Genomic DNA, 22,431 nt, shown 5'->3' with positions numbered 1-22,431 from the left:
CCCGACATTAAATACGGTACAATGAAAGAGTGCCCTACACTGAACAATGTAAAATTAAACACAGCCTGGCATTAAATACGGTACAATGAAACAGTGCCCTACACTGAACAAGGTAAAATGAAACAGAGCCCGACATTAAATACAGTAAAATGAAACAGTGCCCTACAGTGAACAATGTACAATTAAACACAGCCCGACATTAAATACGGTACAATGAAACAGTGCCCTACAGTGAACAATGTACAATTAAACACAGCCCGACAGTAAATACGGTACAATGAAACGGTGCCCTACACTGAACAATGTAAAATTAAACGCAGCCCGACATTAAATACGGTACAATGAAACAGTGCCCTACACTGAACAATGTACAATTAAACACAGCCCGACATTAAATACAGTACAATGAAACAGTGCCCTACACTGAACAATGTAAAATTAATCAGAGCCCGACATTAAATACGGGACATTGAAACAGTGCCCGACAGTGAACAAGGTAATATTAAACAGAGCCCAACATTAAATACAGTACAATGAAACAGTGCCCTACACTGAACAATGTAACATTAAACAGAGCCCGACATTAAATAAGGGACAATGAAACAGTGCCCGACAGTGAACAAGGTAAAATTAAACAGAGCCCGACATTAAATACGGTACAATGAAACAGTACCCTACACTGAACATTGTAAAATTAAACAGAGCCCGACATTAAATACGGTGCAATGAATCTGTGCCCTACACTGAACAATGTAAACTTAAACACAGCCCTACATTAAATACGGTACAATGAAACAGTGCCCTGCACTGAACAAGGTAAAATTAAACAGAGCCAGACATTAAATACAGCACAATGGAACAATGCCCTACAGTGAAGAATGTAAAATTAAACACAACCCTACATTAAATACAGTACAATGAAACAGTGACCTACAGTAAACAAGGCAAAATTAAACAGAGCCCGACATTAAATACAGTTCAATGAAACAGTGCCCTACACTGAACAATGTAAAATTAAACAGAGCCCGACATTAAATACGGTACAGCGAAACAGTGCCGTACACTGAACAATGTAAAATTAAACACAGCCCGACATTAAATACAGTACAATGAATGAGTGCCCTACACTGAACAATGTAAACTTAAACACAGCCCGACATTAAATACGGTACAATGAAACAGTGCCCTGCACTGAACAAGGTAAAATTAAACAGAGCCAGGCATTAAATACAGTACAATGAAACAGTGCCCTACAGTGAACAATGTACAATTACCACAGCCCGACACTAAATACGGTACAATGAAACAGTGCCCTACAGTGAACAATGTACAATTAAACACAGCCCGACATGAAATACGGTACAATGAAACCGTGCCCTACATTGAACAATGTAAAATTAAACAGAGCCGGACATTAAATACGGTACAATGAAACAGAGCCCTCCAGTGAAGAATGTAAAATTAAACAGAGCCCGACATTAAATACAGTACAATGAAACAGTGACCTACAGTAAACAAGGCAAAATTAAACAGAGCCCGACATTAAATACAGTACAATGAAACAATGCCCTCCACTGAACAATGTAAACTTAAACACAGCCCGACATTAAATACGGTACAATGAAACAGTGCCCTACAGTGAACAATGTAAAATTAAACAGAGCCCGACATTAAATACGGTACAGCGAAACAGTGCCCTACACTGAACAATGTAAAATAAAACACAGCCCGACATTAAATACGGTACAATGAAACAGTGCCCTACACTGAACAATGTAAAATTAAACAGAGCCCGGCATTAAATACGGTACAGCGAAACAGTGCCGTACACTGAACAATGTAAAATTAAACACAGCCCGACATTAAATACAGTACAATGAATCAGTGTCCTACACTGAACAATGTAAACTTAAACACAGCCCGACATTAAATACGGGACAATGAAACAGTGCCCGACAGTGAACAATGTAAAATTAAACAGAGCCCGACATTAAATACAGTAAAATGAAACAGTGCCCTACAGTGAACAATGTACAATTAAACACAGCCCGACATTAAATACGGTACAATGAAACAGTGCCCTACAGTGAACAATGTACAATTAAACACAGCCCGACAGTAAATACGGTACAATGAAACGGTGCCCTACACTGAACAATGTAAAATTGAACGCTGCCCGACATTAAATACGGTACAATGAAACAGTGCCCTACAGTGAACAATATACAATTAAACACAGCCCGACATTAAATACGGTACAATGAAACAGTGCCCTACAGTGAACAATGTACAATTAAACACAGCCCGACAGTAAATACGGTACAATGAAACGGTGCCCTACACTGAACAATGTAAAATTAAACACAGCCCGACATTAAATACGGTACAATGAAACAGTGCCCTACACTGAACAAGGTAAAATTAAACAGAGCCCGACATTAAATACAGTACAATGAAACAGTGCCCTACACTGAACAATGTAAAATTAATCAGAGCCCGACATTAAATACGGGACATTGAAACAGTGCCCGACAGTGAACAAGGTAATATTAAACAGAGCCCAACATTAAATACAGTACAATGAAACAGTGCCCTGCACTGAACAAGGTAAAATTAAACAGAGCCAGACATTAAATACAGCACAATGGAACAATGCCCTACAGTGAAGAATGTAAAATTAAACACAACCCTACATTAAATACAGTACAATGAAACAGTGACCTACAGTAAACAAGGCAAAATTAAACAGAGCCCGACATTAAATACAGTTCAATGAAACAGTGCCCTACACTGAACAATGTAAAATTAAACAGAGAGCGACATTAAATACGGTACAATGAAACAGTGCCCTGCACTGAACAAGGTAAAATTAAACAGAGCCAGGCATTAAATACAGTACAATGAAACAGTGCCCTACAGTGAACAATGTACAATTACCACAGCCCGACACTAAATACGGTACAATGAAACAGTGCCCTACAGTGAACAATGTACAATTAAACACAGCCCGACATGAAATACGGTACAATGAAACAGTGCCCTACATTGAACAATGTAAAATTAAACAGAGCCGGACATTAAATACAGTACAATGAAACAGTGCCCTACAGTGAACAATGTAAAATTAACAGAGCCCAACATTAAGTACAGCACAATGAAACACTGCCCTACAGTGAACAATGTAAAATTAAACACAGCCCGACATTAAATACAGTACAATGAAACAGTGACCTCCAGTAAAAAAGGCAAAATTAAACAGAGCCCGACATTAAATACAGTACAATGAAACAGTGCCCTACACTGAACAATGTAACATTGAACAGAGCCCGACATTAAATACGGGACAATGAAACAGTGCCCGACAGTGAACAAGGTAAAATTAAACAGAGCCCAACATTAAATACAGCACAATGAAACAATGCCCTACAGTGAAGAATGTAAAATTAAACACAGCCCGACATTAAATACAGCACAATGAAACAGTGACCTACAGTGAACAATGTAAAATTAAACATAGCCCGACATTAACTACGGTACAATGAAACAGTGCCCTACAGTGAACAATGTAAAATTAAACAGAGCACGACATTAAATACAGTACAATGTAACAGTGCCGTCCACTGAGCAAGGTAAAATTAAACACAGCCCGACATTAAATACGGTACAATGAAACAGTGCCCTACAGTGAACAAAGTACAATTAAACACAGCCCGACATTAAATACGGTAAAATGAAACAGTGCCCTACACTGAACAAGGCAACATTAAACACAGCCCGACATTAAATACGGTACAATGAAAGAGTGCCCTACACTGAACAAGGTAAAATGAAACAGAGCCCGACATTACATACAGTAAAATGAAACAGTGCCCTACACTGAACAAGGTAAAATTAAACACAGCCCGACATTAAATACGGTACAATGAAACAGTGCCCTACAGTGAACAATGTAAAATTGAACAGAGCCCGACATTAAATACGGTACAATGAAACAGTGACCTACAGTGAACAAGGTAAAATTAAACACAGCCCGACATTAAATACGGTACAATGAATCAGTGTCCTACCAGCAACAATGTAAAAGTAAACAGAGGCAGACATTAAATACGGTACAATGAAACAGTGCCCTACACTGAACAATGTAAAATTAAACAGAGCCGGACATTAAATACAGTACAATGAAACAGTGCCCTACAGTGAACAATGTAAAATTAAACAGAGCCCGACATTAAATACAGCACAATGAAACAGTGCACTACAGTGAACAATGTAAAATTAAACAGAGCCGGACATTAAATACAGTACAATGTAACAGTGCCCTCCACTGAGCAAGGTAAAATTAAACATAGCCCGACATTAAATACAGCACAATGAAACAGTGCCCTACAGTGAACAAAGTAAAAGTAAACAGAGCCCGACATTAAATACGGTACAATGAAACAGTGCCCAACAGTGAACAAGGTAAAATTAAACACAGCCCGACAGTAAATACGGTACAATGAAACAGTGCCCTACACTGAACAATGTAAAAGTAAACAGACCCCGGCATTAAATACGGTACAATGAAACAGTGCCCTACACTGAACAATGTAAAAGTAAACAGAGCCCGACATTAAATACGGTACAACGAAACTGTGCCCTACACTGAACAATGTAAAATTAAACAGAGCCGGACATTAAATACGGTACAATGAAACAGTGCCCTACAGTGAACAATGTAAAATTAACAGAGCCCGACATTAAATACAGTACAATGAAACAGTGACCTACAGTAAACAAGGCAAAATTAAACAGAGCCCGACATTAAATACAGTACAATGAAACAATGCCCTCCAGTGAAGAATGTAAAATTAAACAGAGCCCGACATTAAATACAGTACAATGAAACAGTGACCTACAGTAAACAAGGCAAAATTAAACAGAGCCCGACATTAAATACAGTACAATGAAACAGTGACCTACAGTAAACAAGGCAAAATTAAACAGAGCCCGACATTAAATACAGTACAATGAAACAATGCCCTCCAGTGAAGAATGTAAAATTAAACAGAGCCCGACATTAAATACGGTACAATGAAACAGTGCCCTACCAGCAACAATGTAAAATTAAACAGAGCCCGACATTAAATACGGTACAATGAAAGAGTGCCCTACACTGAACAATGTAAAATTAAAGACAGCCCGACATTAAATACGGTACAATGAAACAGTGCCCTACAGTGAACAAGGTAAAATTAAACACAGCCCGACATTAAATACGGTACAATGAAACAGTGCCCTACACTGAACAATGTAAAATAAAACACAGCCCGACATTAAATACGGTACAATGAAACAGTGCCCTACACTGAACAATGTAAAATAAAACACAGCCCGACATTAAATACGGTACAATGAAACAGTGCCCTACACTGAACAATGTAAAATAAAACACAGCCCGACATTAAATACGGTACAATGAAACAGTGCCCTACACTGAACAATGTAAAATAAAACACAGCCCGACATTAAATACGGTACAATGAAACAGTGCCCTACACTGAACAATGTAAAATAAAACACAGCCCGACATTAAATACGGTACAATGAAACAGTGCCCTACACTGAACAATGTAAAATAAAACACAGCCCGACATTAAATACGGTACAATGAAACATTGCCCTACAGTGAACAATGTACAATTAAACACAGCCCGACATTAAATACGGTACAATGAAACAGTGACCTACAGTGAACAATGTACAATTAAACACAGCCCGACATTAAATACGGTACAATGAAACAGTGCCCTACACTGAACAATGTAAAATTAAACACAGCCCGACATTAAATACAGTAAAATGAAACAGTGCCCTACAGTGAACAATGTACAATTAAACACAGTCCTACACTGAACAAGGTAAAAATAAACAGAGCCCGACATTAAATACGGTACAATGAAACAGTGACCTACACTGAACAAAGTACAATTAAACACAGCCCGACATTAAATACAGTACAATGAAACAGTGCCCTACACTGAACAATGTAAAATTAAACACAGCCCGACATTAAATACAGTAAAATGAAACAGTGCCCTACAGTGAACAATGTACAATTAAACACAGCCCGACATTAAATACGGTACAATGAAACAGTGCCCTACACTGAACAATGTAAAATTAAACACAGCCCGACATTAAATACAGTAAAATGAAACAGTGCCCTGCAGTGAACAATGTACAATTAAACACAGCCCGACATTAAATACGGTACAATGAAACAGTGCCCTACAGTGAACAATGTACAATTAAACACAGTCCTACACTGAACAAGGTAAAAATAAACAGAGCCCGACATTAAATACGGTACAATGAAACAGTGACCTACACTGAACAAGGTAAAATTAAACAGAGCCCGACATTAAATACGGTACAAGGAACAGTGCCCTACAGTGAACAATGTAAAATTAAACACAGCCCGACATTAAATATGGTACAATGAATCAGTGCCCTACCAGCAACAATGTAAAAGTAAACAGAGCCAGACATTAAATACGGTACAATGAAACAGTGCCCTACACTGAACAATGTAAAAGTAAACAGAGCCCGACATTAAATACGGTACAACGAAATAGTGCCCTACGCTGAACAATGTAAAATTAAACAGAGCCGGACACTAAATACGGTACAACGAAACAGTGCCCTACAGTGAACAATGTAAAATTAACAGAGCCCGACATTAAATACAGTACAATGAAACAGTGACCTACAGTAAACAAGGCAAAATTAAACAGTGCCCGACATTAAATACAGTACAATGAAACAATGCCCTACAGTGAAGAATGTAAAATTAAACAGAGCCCGACATTAAATACGGTACAATGAAACAGTGCCCTACCAGCAACAATGTAAAATTAAACAGAGCCCGACATTAAATACGGTACAATGAAACAGTGCCCTACAGTGAACAATGTACAATTAAACACAGCCGACATTATATACGGTAAAATGAAACAGTGCCCTACACTGAACAAGGCAACATTAAACACAGCCCGGCATTAAATACGGTACAATGAAAGAGTGCCCTACACTGAACAATGTAAAATTAAACACAGCCCGACATTAAATACGGTACAATGAAACAGTGCCCTACACTGAACAAGGTAAAATGAAACAGAGCCCGACATTAAATACAGTAAAATGAAACAGTGCCCTACAGTGAACAATGTACAATTAAACACAGCCCGACATTAAATACGGTACAATGAAACAGTGCCCTACAGTGAACAATGTACAATTAAACACAGTCCTACACTGAACAAGGTAAAAATAAACAGAGCCCGACATTAAATACGGTACAATGAAACAGTGACCTACACTGAACAAGGGAAAATTAAACACAGCCCGACATTAAATACGGTACAATGAAACAGTGCCCTACACTGAACAAGGTAAAATGAAACAGAGCCCGACATTAAATACAGTAAAATGAAACAGTGCCCTACAGTGAACAATGTACAATTAAACACAGCCCGACATTAAATACGGTACAATGAAACAGTGCCCTACAGTGAACAATGTACAATTAAACACAGTCCTACACTGAACAAGGTAAAAATAAACAGAGCCCGACATTAAATACGTACAATGAAACAGTGACCTACACTGAACAAGGGAAAATTAAACAGAGCACGACATTAAATACGGTACAATGAAACAGTGCCCTACAGTGAACAATGTAAAATTAAACACAGCTCGACATTAAATACGGTACAATGAATCAGTACCCTACCAGCAACAATGTAAAAGTAAACAGAGCCCGACATTAAATACGGTACAATGAAACAGTGCCCTACACTGAACAATGTAAAATTAAACAGAGCCGGACATTAAATACAGTACAATGAAACAGTGCCCTACAGTGAACAATGTAAAATTAAACAGAGCCGGACATTAAATACAGTACAATGAAACAGTGCCCTACAGTGAACAATGTAAAAGTAAACAGAGCCCGACATTAAATACGGTACAATGAAACAGTGCCCTACACTGAACAATGTAAAAGTAAACAGAGCCCGACATTAAATACGGTACAATGAAACAGTGCCCTACACTGAACAATGTAAAAGTAAACAGAGCGCGACATTAAATACGGTACAATGAAACAGTGCCCAACACTGAACAATGAAAAATTAAACAGAGCCGGACATTAAATACAGTACAATGAAACAGTGCCCTACAGTGAACAATGCAAAATTAACAGAGCCCGACATTAAATACAGTACAATGAAACAGTGACCTACAGTAAACAAGGCAAAATTAAACAGAGCCCGACATTAAATACAGTACAATGAAACAGTGCCCTACAGTGAAGAATGTAAAATTAAACAGAGCCCGTCATTAAATACGGTACAATGAAACAGTGCCCTACCAGCAACAATGTAAAATTAAACAGGGCCCGACATTAAATACGGTACAATGAAAGAGTGCCCTACACTGAACAATGTAAAATTAAACACAGCCCGACATTAAATACGGTACAATGAAACAGTGCCCTACACTGAACAATGTAAAATAAAACACAGCCCGACATTAAATACGGTACAATGAAACAGTGCCCGACACTGAACAATGTACAATTAAACAGAGCCCGACATTAAATACAGTAAAATGAAACAGTACCCTACAGTGACCAATGTACAATTAAACACAGCCCGACAGTAAATACGGTACAATGAAACAGTGCCCTACACTGAACAAGGTAAAATTAAACAGAGCCCGACATTAAATACGGTACAATGAAACAGTGACCTACACTGAACAAGGTAAAATTAAACAGAGCCCGACATTAAATACGGTACAATGAAACCGAGCCCTACACTGAACAAGGTAAAATTAAACAGAGCCAGACATTAAATACAGTACAATGAAACAGTGCCCTACAGTAAACAATGAAAATTAACAGAGCCCGACATTAAATACAGTACAATGAAACAGTGACCTACAGTAAACAAGGCAAAATTAAACAGAGCCCGACATTAAATACAGTACAATGAAACAGTGCCCTACACTGAACAATGTAAAATTAATCAGAGCCCGACATTAAATACGGTTCAATGAAACAGTGCCCTACAGAGAACAATGTACAATTAAACACAGCCCGACAGTAAATACGGTACAATGAAACAGTGCCCTACACTGAACAAGGTAAAATTAAACAGAGCCCGACATTAAATACGGTTCAATGAAACAGTGCCCTACAGAGAACAATGTAAAATTAAACACAGCCCGACATTAAATACGGTACAATGAATCAGTGCCCTACCAGCAACAATGTAAAATTAAACAGAGCCCGACATTAAATACGGTACAATGAAACAGTGACCTACAGTGAACAAGGAAAAATTAAACAAAGCCCGACATTAAATACGGGACAATGAAACAGTGCCCGACAGTGAACAATGAAAATTAACAGAGCCCGACATTAAATACAGTACAATGAAACAGTGACCTTCAGTAAACAATGTAAAATTAATCAGAGCCCGACATTAAATACGGGACAATGAAACAGTGCCCGACAGTGAACAAGGTAAAATTAAACAGAGCCCAACATTAAATACAGCACAATGAAACAATGTCCTACAGTGAACAATGTAAAATTAAACACAGCCCGACATTAAATACGGTAAAATGAAACAGTGCCCTACACTGAACAGGGTAAAATTACACACAGCCCGACATTAAATACGGTACAATGAAACAGTGCCCTACACTGAACAAGGTAAAATTAAACAGCGCCCGACATTAAATACAGTACAATGAAACAGTGCCCTACACTGAACAAGGTAAAATTAAACAGAGCCCGACATTAAATAGGGTACAATGAAACAGTGCCCTACACTGAACAATGTAAAATTAAACAGAGCCCGACATTAAATACGGTACAGTGAAACAGTGCCCGACACTGAACAATGTAACATTAAACAGAGCCCGACATGAAATACGGGACAATGAAACAGTGCCCGACAGTGAACAAGGTAAAGTTAAACAGAGCCCAACATTAAATACGGTACAATGAAACAATGCCCTACAGTGAAGAATGTAAAATTAAACACAGCCCGACATTAAAAACAGTACAATGAAACAGTGCCCTACAGTGAACAATGTACAATTAAACACAGCCCGACATGAAATACGGTAAAATGAATCAGTGCCCTACCAGCAACAATGTAAAGTTAAACAGAGCCCGACATTAAATACGGTACAATGAAACAATGCCCTACAGTGAAGAATGTAAAATTAAACACAGCCCGACATTAAAAACAGTACAATGAAACAGTGCCCTACAGTGAACAATGTACAATTAAACACAGCCCGACATGAAATACGGTAAAATGAATCAGTGCCCTACCAGCAACAATGTAAAGTTAAACAGAGCCCGACATTAAAAACAGTACAATGAAACAGTGCACTCCACTGAGCAAGGTAAAATTAAACAGAGCCCGACATTAAATACGGTACAACGAAACAGTGCCCTACAAGCAACAAGGTAAAATTAAACAGAGCCCGACATTAAATACGGTACAATGAAACAGTGCCCTACACTGAACAATGTAAAATTAAACAGAGCCCGACATTAAATACGGTACAATGAAACAGTGCCCTACAGTGAACAATGTACAATTAAACACAGCCCGACATTAAATACGGTACAATGAATCAGTGCCCTACAGTGAACAAAGTAAAATTAAACAGAGCCCGACATTAAATACGGTACAATGAAACAGTGCCCTACCAGCAACAATGTAAAATTAAACAGAGCCCGACATTAAATACGGTACAATGAAACCGTGCCCTACACTGAACAAGGAAAAATTAAACAAAGCCCGACATTAAATACGGGACAATGAAACCGTGCCCTACACTGAACAAGGAAAAATTAAACAAAGCCCGACATTAAATACGGGACAATGAAACAGTGCCCTACAGTGAACAAAGTAAAATTAAACACAGCCCGACATTAAATACGGTACAATGAAACAGTGCCCTACAGTGAACAATGTAAAATTAAACACCCCCGACATTAAATACAGTACAATGAAACAGTGCCCTACAGTGAACAAGGTAAAATTAAACAGAGCCCGACATTAAATACAGTACAATGAAACAGTGACCTTCAGTAAACAATGTAAAATTAATCAGAGCCCGACATTAAATACGGTACAATGAAACAATGCCTTACAGTGAAGAATGTAAAATTAAACAGAGCCCGACATTAAATACAGTACACTGAAACAGTGCCCTACACTGAGCAATGTAAAATTAAACAGAGCCCGACATTAAATACGGGACAATGAAACAGTGCCCTACACTGAGCAATGTAAAATTAAACAGAGCCCGACATTCAATACGGTACAATGAAACAGTGCCCTACAGTGAACAATGTAAAAGTAAACAGAGCCCGACATTAAATACGGTACAATGAAACAGTGCCCTACACTGAACAATGTAAAAGTAAACAGAGCGCGACATTAAATACGGTACAATCAAACAGTGCCCTACACTGAACAATGTAAAATTAAACAGAGCCGGACATTAAATACAGTACAATGAAACAGTGCCCTACAGTGAACAATGCAAAATTAACAGAGCCCGACATTAAATACAGTACAATGAAACAGTGCCCTAAACTGAACAATGTAAAGTTAAAGAGAGCCCGACATTAAATACGGTACAATGAAACGGTGACCTACACAGAACAATGTAAACTTAAACACAGCCCGACATTAAATACGGTATAATGAAACAGTGGCCTACACTGAACAAGGTAAAATTAAACAGAGCCCAACATTAAATACAGCACAATGAAACAATGCCTTACAGTGAAGTATGTAAAAGTAAACAGAGCCCGACATTAAATACGGTAAAATGAAACAGTGCCCTACAGTGAACAACGTACAATTCAACACAGCCCGACATTAAATACGGTACAATGAAACAGTACCCTACAGTGAACAATGTACAATTAAACACAGCCCGACATTAAATACGGCACAATGAAACAGTGCCCTACAGTGAACAATGAAAAATTAAACACAGCCCGACATTAAATACGGTACAATGAATCAGTGCCCTACCAGCAACAATTTAAAATTAAACAGACTCCGACATTAAATACGGTACAATGAAACCGTGCCCTACACTGAACAAGGTAAAATTAAACAGAGCCGGACATTAAATACAGCACAATGAAACAGTGCCCTACAGTAAACAATGAAAATTAACAGAGCCCGACATTAAATACGGGACAATGAAACAGTGCCCGACAGTGAACAAGGTAAAATTAAACAGAGCCCAACATTAAATACAGCACAATGAAACAATGCCCTACAGTGAAGAATGTAAAATTAAACACAGCCCGACATTAAATACAGCACAATGAAACAGTGACCTACAGTGAACAATGTAAAATTAAACATAGCCCGACATTAACTACGGTACAATGAAACAGTGCCCTACAGTGAACAATGTAAAATTGAACAGAGCCCGACATTAAATACGGTACAATGAAACAGTGACCTACAGTGAACAAGGTAAAATTAAACACAGCCCGACATTAAATACGGTACAATGAATCAGTGTCCTACCAGCAACAATGTAAAAGTAAACAGAGCCAGACATTAAATACGGTACAATGAAACAGTGCCCTACACTGAACAATGTAAAATTAAACAGAGCCGGACATTAAATACAGTACAATGAAACAGTGCCCTACAGTGAACAATGTAAAATTAAACGAGCCCGACATTAAATACAGCACAATGAAACAGTGCACTACAGTGAACAATGTAAAATTAAACAGAGCCGGACATTAAATACAGTACAATGTAACAGTGCCCTCCACTGAGCAAGGTAAAATTAAACATAGCCCGACATTAAATACAGCACAATGAAACAGTGCCCTACAGTGAACAAAGTAAAAGTAAACAGAGCCCGACATTAAATACGGTACAATGAAACAGTGCCCAACAGTGAACAAGGTAAAATTAAACACAGCCCGACAGTAAATACGGTACAATGAAACAGTGCCCTACACTGAACAATGTAAAAGTAAACAGACCCCGGCATTAAATACGGTACAATGAAACAGTGCCCTACACTGAACAATGTAAAAGTAAACAGAGCCTGACATTAAATACGGTACAACGAAACTGTGCCCTACACTGAACAATGTAAAATTAAACAGAGCCGGACATTAAATACGGTACAATGAAACAGTGCCCTACAGTGAACAATGTAAAATTAACAGAGCCCGACATTAAATACAGTACAATGAAACAGTGACCTACAGTAAACAAGGCAAAATTAAACAGAGCCCGACATTAAATACAGTACAATGAAACAATGCCCTCCAGTGAAGAATGTAAAATTAAACAGAGCCCGACATTAAATACGGTACAATGAAACAGTGCCCTACCAGCAACAATGTAAAATTAAACAGAGCCCGACATTAAATACGGTACAATGAAAGAGTGCCCTACACTGAACAATGTAAAATTAAAGACAGCCCGACATTAAATACGGTACAATGAAACAGTGCCCTACAGTGAACAAGGTAAAATTAAACACAGCCCGACATTAAATACGGTACAATGAAACAGTGCCCTACACTGAACAATGTAAAATAAAACACAGCCCGACATTAAATACGGTACAATGAAACAGTGCCCTACACTGAACAATGTAAAATAAAACACAGCCCGACATTAAATACGGTACAATGAAACAGTGCCCTACACTGAACAATGTAAAATAAAACACAGCCCGACATTAAATACGGTACAATGAAACAGTGCCCTACACTGAACAATGTAAAATTAAACACAGCCCGACATTAAATACAGTAAAATGAAACAGTGCCCTACAGTGAACAATGTACAATTAAACACAGCCCGACTTTAAATACGGTACAATGAAACAGTGACCTACAGTGAACAATGTACAATTAAACACAGCCCGACATTAAATACGGTACAATGAAACAGTGCCCTACACTGAACAATGTAAAATTAAACACAGCCCGACATTAAATACAGTAAAATGAAACAGTGCCCTACAGTGAACAATGTACAATTAAACACAGTCCTACACTGAACAAGGTAAAAATAAACAGAGCCCGACATTAAATACGGTACAATGAAACAGTGACCTACACTGAACAAAGTACAATTAAACACAGCCCGACATTAAATACAGTACAATGAAACAGTGCCCTACACTGAACAATGTAAAATTAAACACAGCCCGACATTAAATACAGTAAAATGAAACAGTGCCCTACAGTGAACAATGTACAATTAAACACAGCCCGACATTAAATACGGTACAATGAAACAGTGCCCTACACTGAACAATGTAAAATTAAACACAGCCCGACATTAAATACAGTAAAATGAAACAGTGCCCTGCAGTGAACAATGTACAATTAAACACAGCCCGACATTAAATACGGTACAATGAAACAGTGCCCTACAGTGAACAATGTACAATTAAACACAGTCCTACACTGAACAAGGTAAAAATAAACAGAGCCCGACATTAAATACGGTACAATGAAACAGTGACCTACACTGAACAAGGTAAAATTAAACAGAGCCCGACATTAAATACGGTACAAGGAACAGTGCCCTACAGTGAACAATGTAAAATTAAACACAGCCCGACATTAAATACGGTACAATGAATCAGTGCCCTACCAGCAACAATGTAAAAGTAAACAGAGCCAGACATTAAATACGGTACAATGAAACAGTGCCCTACACTGAACAATGTAAAAGTAAACAGAGCCCGACATTAAATACGGTACAACGAAATAGTGCCCTACACTGAACAATGTAAAATTAAACAGAGCCGGACACTAAATACGGGACAACGAAACAGTGCCCTACACTGAACAATGTAAAATTAAACAGAGCCGGACATTAAATACAGTACAATGAAACAGTGCCCTACAGTGAACAATGTAAAATTAACAGAGCCCGACATTAAATACAGTACAATGAAACAGTGACCTACAGTAAACAAGGCAAAATTAAACAGTGCCCGACATTAAATACAGTACAATGAAACAATGCCCTACAGTGAAGAATGTAAAATTAAACAGAGCCCGACATTACATACGGTACAATGAAACAGTGCCCTACCAGCAACAATGTAAAATTAAACAGAGCCCGACATTAAATACGGTACAATGAAACAGTGCCCTACAGTGAACAATGTACAATTAAACACAGCCGACATTAAATACGGTAAAATGAAACAGTGCCCTACACTGAACAAGGCAACATTAAACACAGCCCGGCATTAAATACGGTACAATGAAAGAGTGCCCTACACTGAACAATGTAAAATTAAACACAGCCCGACATTAAATACGGTACAATGAAACAGTGCCCTACACTGAACAAGGTAAAATGAAACAGAGCCCGACATTAAATACAGTAAAATGAAACAGTGCCCTACAGTGAACAATGTACAATTAAACACAGCCCGACATTAAATACGGTACAATGAAACAGTGCCCTACAGTGAACAATGTACAATTAAACACAGTCCTACACTGAACAAGGTAAAATGAAACAGAGCCCGACATTAAATACAGTAAAATGAAACAGTGCCCTACAGTGAACAATGTACAATTAAACACAGCCCGACATTAAATACGGTACAATGAAACAGTGCCCTACAGTGAACAATGTACAATTAAACACAGTCCTACACTGAACAAGGTAAAAATAAACAGAGCCCGACATTAAATACGGTACAATGAAACAGTGACCTACACTGAACAAGGGAAAATTAAACACAGCCCGACATTAAATACGGTACAATGAAACAGTGCCCTACACTGAACAAGGTAAAATGAAACAGAGCCCGACATTAAATACAGTAAAATGAAACAGTGCCCTACAGTGAACAATGTACAATTAAACACAGCCCGACATTAAATACGGTACAATGAAACAGTGCCCTACAGTGAACAATGTACAATTAAACACAGTCCTACACTGAACAAGGTAAAAATAAACAGAGCCCGACATTAAATACGGTACAATGAAACAGTGACCTACACTGAACAAGGGAAAATTAAACAGAGCACGACATTAAATACGGTACAATGAAACAGTGCCCTACAGTGAACAATGTAAAATTAAACACAGCTCGACATTAAATACGGTACAATGAATCAGTACCCTACCAGCAACAATGTAAAAGTAAACAGAGCCCGACATTAAATACGGTACAATGAAACAGTGCCCTACACTGAACAATGTAAAATTAAACAGAGCCGGACATTAAATACAGTACAATGAAACAGTGCCCTACAGTGAACAATGTAAAATTAAACAGAGCCGGACATTAAATACAGTACAATGAAACAGTGCCCTACAGTGAACAATGTAAAAGTAAACAGAGCCCGACATTAAATACGGTACAATGAAACAGTGCCCTACACTGAACAATGTAAAAGTAAACAGAGCCCGACATTAAATACGGTACAATGAAACAGTGCCCTACACTGAACAATGTAAAATTAAACAGAGCCCGAGATTAAATACAGTACAATGAAACAGTGCCCTACAGTGAAGAATGTAAAATTAAACAGAGCCCGTCATTAAATACGGTACAATGAAACAGTGCCCTACCAGCAACAATGTAAAATTAAACAGGGCCCGACATTAAATACGGTACAATGAAAGAGTGCCCTACACTGAACAATGTAAAATTAAACACAGCCCGACATTAAATACTGTACAATGAAACAGTGCCCTACACTGAACAATGTAAAATAAAACACAGCCCGACATTAAATACGGTACAATGAAACAGTGCCCGACACTGAACAAGGTAAAATTAAACAGAGCCCGACATTAAATACAGTAAAATGAAACAGTGCCCTACAGTGAACAATGTACAATTAAACATAGCCCGACATTAAATACGGTACAATGAAACAGTACCCTACAGTGAACAATGTAGAATTAAACACAGCCCGACAGTAAATACGGTACAATGAAACAGTGCCCTACACTGAACAAGGTAAAATTAAACAGAGCCCGACATTAAATACGGTACAATGAAACAGTGACCTACACTGAACAAGGTAAAATTAAACAGAGCCCGACATTAAATACGGTACAATGAAACCGAGCCCTACACTGAACAAGGTAAAATTAAACAGAGCCAGACATTAAATACAGTACAATGAAACAGTGCCCTACAGTAAACAATGAAAATTAACAGAGCCCGACATTAAATACAGTACAATGAAACAGTGACCTACAGTAAACAAGGCAAAATTAAACAGAGCCCGACATTAAATACAGTACAATGAAACAGTGCCCTACACTGAACAATGTAAAATTAATCAGAGCCCGACATTAAATACGGTACAATGAATCAGTGCCCTACACTGAACAAGGTAAAATTAAACAGAGCCCGACATTATATACAGTAAAATGAAACAGTGCCCTACAGTGAACAATGTACAGTTAAACACAGCCCGACATTAAATACGGTACAATGAAACAGTACCCTACAGTGAACAATGTACAATTAAACACAGCCCGACAGTAAATACGGTACAATGAAACAGTGCCCTACACTGAACAAGGTAAAATTAAACAGAGCCCGACATTAAATACGGTTCAATCAAACAGTGCCCTACAGAGAACAATGTAAAATTAAACACAGCCCGACATTAAATACGGTACAATGAATCAGTGCCCTACCAGCAACAATGTAAAATTAAACAGAGCCCGACATTAAATACGGTACAATGAAACAGTGACCTACAGTGAACAAGGAAAAATTAAACAAAGCCCGACATTAAATACGGGACAATGAAACAGTGCCCGACAGTGAACAATGAAAATTAACAGAGCCCGACATTAAATACAGTACAATGAAACAGTGACCTTCAGTAAACAATGTAAAATTAATCAGAGCCCGACATTAAATACGGGACAATGAAACAGTGCCCGACAGTGAACAAGGTAAAATTAAACAGAGCCCAACATTAAATACAGCACAATGAAACAATGTCCTACAGTGAACAATGTAAAATTAAACACAGCCCGACATTAAATACGGTAAAATGAAACAGTGCCCTACACTGAACAGGGTAAAATTACACACAGCCCGACATTAAATACGGTACAATGAAACATTGCCCTACACTGAACAAGGTAAAATTAAACAGCGCCCGACATTAAATACAGTACAATGAAACAGTGCCCTACACTGAACAAGGTAAAATTAAACAGAGCCCGACATTAAATACGGTACAATGAAACAGTGCCCTACACTGAACAATGTAAAATTAAACAGAGCCCGACATTAAATACGGTACAGTGAAACAGTGCCCGACACTGAACAATGTAACATTAAACAGAGCCCGACATGAAATACGGGACAATGAAACAGTGCCCGACAGTGAACAAGGTAAAGTTAAACAGAGCCCAACATTAAATACGGTACAATGAAACAATGCCCTACAGTGAAGAATGTAAAATTAAACACAGCCCGACATTAAAAACAGTACAATGAAACAGTGCCCTACAGTGAACAATGTACAATTAAACACAGCCCGACATGAAATACGGTAAAATGAATCAGTGCCCTACCAGCAACAATGTAAAGTTAAACAGAGCCCGACATTAAATACGGTACAATGAAACAATGCCCTACAGTGAAGAATGTAAAATTAAACACAGCCCGACATTAAAAACAGTACAATGAAACAGTGCCCTACAGTGAACAATGTACAATTAAACACAGCCCGACATGAAATACGGTAAAATGAATCAGTGCCCTACCAGCAACAATGTAAAGTTAAACAGAGCCCGACATTAAATACGGTACAATGAAACAGTGGCCTACACTGAACAATGTAAAATTAAACAGAGCCCGACATTAAATACAGTACAATGAAACAGTGCCCTACAGTAAACAAGGCAAAATTAAACAGAGCCCGACATTAAATACGGTGCAATGAATCAGTGCCCTACACTGAACAATGTAAAATAAAACACAGCCCGACATTAAATACGGGACAATGAAACAGTGCCCTACAGTGAACAATGTAAACTTAAACACAGCCCGACATTCAATACGGTACAATGAATCAGTGCCCTACACTGAACAATGTAAAATTAAACACAGCCCGACTTTAAATACAGTAAAATGAAACAGTGCCCTACACTGAACAAGGCAAAATTAAACAGAGCCCGACATTAAATACGGTACAATGAAACAGTGCCCTACACTGAACAATGTAACATTCAACAGAGCCCGACATTAAATACGGGACAATGAAACAGTGCCCGACAGTGAACAAGGTAAAATTAAACAGAGCCCAACATTAAATACAGCACAATGAAACAATGCTCTACAGTGAAGAATGTAAAATTAAACACAGCCCGACATTAAAAACAGTACAATGAAACAGTGCCCTGCACTGAGCAAGGTAAAATTAAACACAGAACGACATTAAAAACAGTACAATGAAACAGTGCCCTCCACTGAGCAAGGTAAAATTAAACACAGTCCGACATTAAATACGGTACAACGAAACAGTGCCCTACAAGCAACAAGGTAAAATTAAACAGAGCCCGACATTAAATACGGTACAATGAAACAGTGCCCTACACTGAACAATGTAAAATTAAACAGAGCCCGACATTAAATACGGTACAATGAAACAGTGCCCTACAGTGAACAAAGTAAAATTAAACACAGCCCGACATTAAATACGGTACAATGAAACAGTGACCTTCAGTAAACAATGTAAAATTAATCAGAGCCCGACATTAAATACGGTACAATGAAACAATGCCTTACAGTGAAGAATGTAAAATTAAACAGAGCCCGACATTAAATACAGTACACTGAAACAGTGCCCTACACTGAGCAATGTAAAATTAAACAGAGCCCGACATTAAATACGGGACAATGAAACAGTGCCCTACACTGAGCAATGTAAAATTAAACAGAGCCCGACATTCAATACGGTACAATGAAACAGTGCCCTACAGTGAACAATGTAAAAGTAAACAGAGCCCGACATTAAATACGGTACAATGAAACAGTGCCCTACACTGAACAATGTAAAAGTAAACAAAGCGCGACATTAAATACGGTACAATCAAACAGTGCCCTACACTGAACAATGTAAAATTAAACAGAGCCGGACATTAAATACAGTACAATGAAACAGTGCCCTACAGTGAACAATGCAAAATTAACAGAGCCCGACATTAAATACAGTACAATGAAACAGTGACCTACAGTAAACAAGGCAAAATTAAACAGAGCCCGACATTAAATACAGTACAATGAAACAGTGCCCTAAACTGAACAATGTAAAGTTAAAGAGAGCCCGACATTAAATACGGTACAATGAAACGGTGACCTACACAGAACAATGTAAACTTAAACACAGCCCGACATTAAATACAGTACAATGAATCAGTGCCCTACACAGAACAATGTAAACTTAAACACAGCCCGACATTAAATACGGTATAATGAAACAGTGGCCTACACTGAACAAGGTAAAATTAAACAGAGCCCAACATTAAATACAGCACAATGAAACAATGCCTTACAGTGAAGTATGTAAAAGTAAACAGAGCCCGACATTAAATACGGTAAAATGAAACAGTGCCCTACAGTGAACAACGTACAATTCAACACAGCCCGACATTAAATACGGTACAATGAAACAGTACCCTACAGTGAACAATGTACAATTAAACACAGCCCGACATTAAATACGGCACAATGAAACAGTGCCCTACAGTGAACAATGAAAAATTAAACACAGCCCGACATTAAATACGGTACAATGAATCAGTGCCCTACCAGCAACAATTTAAAATTAAACAGACTCCGACATTAAATACGGTACAATGAAAGGGTGCCCTACACTGAACAATGTAAAATTAAACACAGCCCGACATTAAAAACGGTACAATGAAACAGTGCCCTACACTGAACAAGGTAAAATTAAACACAGCCCGACATTAAATACGGTACAATGAAACAGTGCCCTACACTGAACAAGGTAAAATTAAACAGAGCCCGACATTAAATACAGTAAAATGAAACAGTACCCTACAGTGAACAATGTACAATTACACAGAGCCCGACAGTAAATACGGTAAAATGAAACAGTGCCCTACACTGAACAAGGTAAAATTAAACAGAGCCGCACATTAAATACGGTACAATGAAACAGTGACCTACACTGAACAAGGTAAAATTAAACAGAGCCCGACATTAAATACGGTACAATGAAACAGTGCCCCACAGTGAACAATGTATAATTAAACACAGCCCGACATTAAATACGGTACAATGAATCAGTGCCCTACCAGCAACAATGTAAAATTAAACAGAGCCCGACATTAAATACGGTACAATGAAACCGTGCCCTACACTGAACAAGGTAAAATTAAACAGAGCCGGACATTAAATACAGTACAATGAAACAGTGCCCTACAGTAAACAATGAAAATTAACAGAGCCCGACATTAAATACGGTACAATGAAACAGTGACCTACAGTAAACAAGGCAAAATTAAACAGAGCCCGACATTAAATACAGTACAATGAAACAGTGCCCTACACTGAACAATGTAAAATTAATCAGAGCCCGACATTAAATACGGGACAATGAAACAGTGCCCGACAGTGAACAAGGTAAAATTAAACAGAGCCCAACATTAAATACAGCACAATGAAACAATGCCCTACAGGGAACAATGTACAATAAAACACAGCCCGACATTAAATACGGTACAATGAAACAGTGCCCGACAGTGAACAATGTAAAATTAAACACAGCCCGACATTAAATACGGTACAATGAATCAGTGCCCTACCAGCAACAATGTAAAATTAAACAGAGCCCGACATTAAATACGGTACAATGAAAGAGTGCCCTACGCTGAACAATGTAAAATTAAACACATCCCGACATTAAATACGGTACAATGAAAGAGTGCCCTACACTGAACAAGGTAAAATTAAACAGAGCCCGACATTATATAGAGTAAAATTAAACAGTGCCCTACAGTGAACAATGTACAATTAAACACAGCCCGACATTAAATACGGTACAATGAAACAGTGCCCTACACTGAACAAGGTAAAATTAAACAGAGCCCGACATTAAATACGGTACAATGAAACAGTGACCTACACTGAACAAGGTAAAATTAAACAGAGCCCGACATTAAATACGGTACAATGAATCAGTGCCCTACCAGCAACAATGTAAAATTAAACAGAGCCCGACATTAAAAACGGTACAATGAAACCGTGCCCTACACTGAACAAGGTAAAATTAAACAGAGCCGGACATTAAATACAGTACAATGAAAC

This window comes from Scyliorhinus torazame, chromosome 23 (genome assembly GCF_047496885.1).
Source record: "Scyliorhinus torazame isolate Kashiwa2021f chromosome 23, sScyTor2.1, whole genome shotgun sequence".
Taxonomy (NCBI): Eukaryota; Metazoa; Chordata; class Chondrichthyes; order Carcharhiniformes; family Scyliorhinidae; genus Scyliorhinus; species Scyliorhinus torazame.
The sequence above is the reverse complement of the archived record's forward strand: the minus strand, read 5'-3'. Positions refer to the sequence as shown.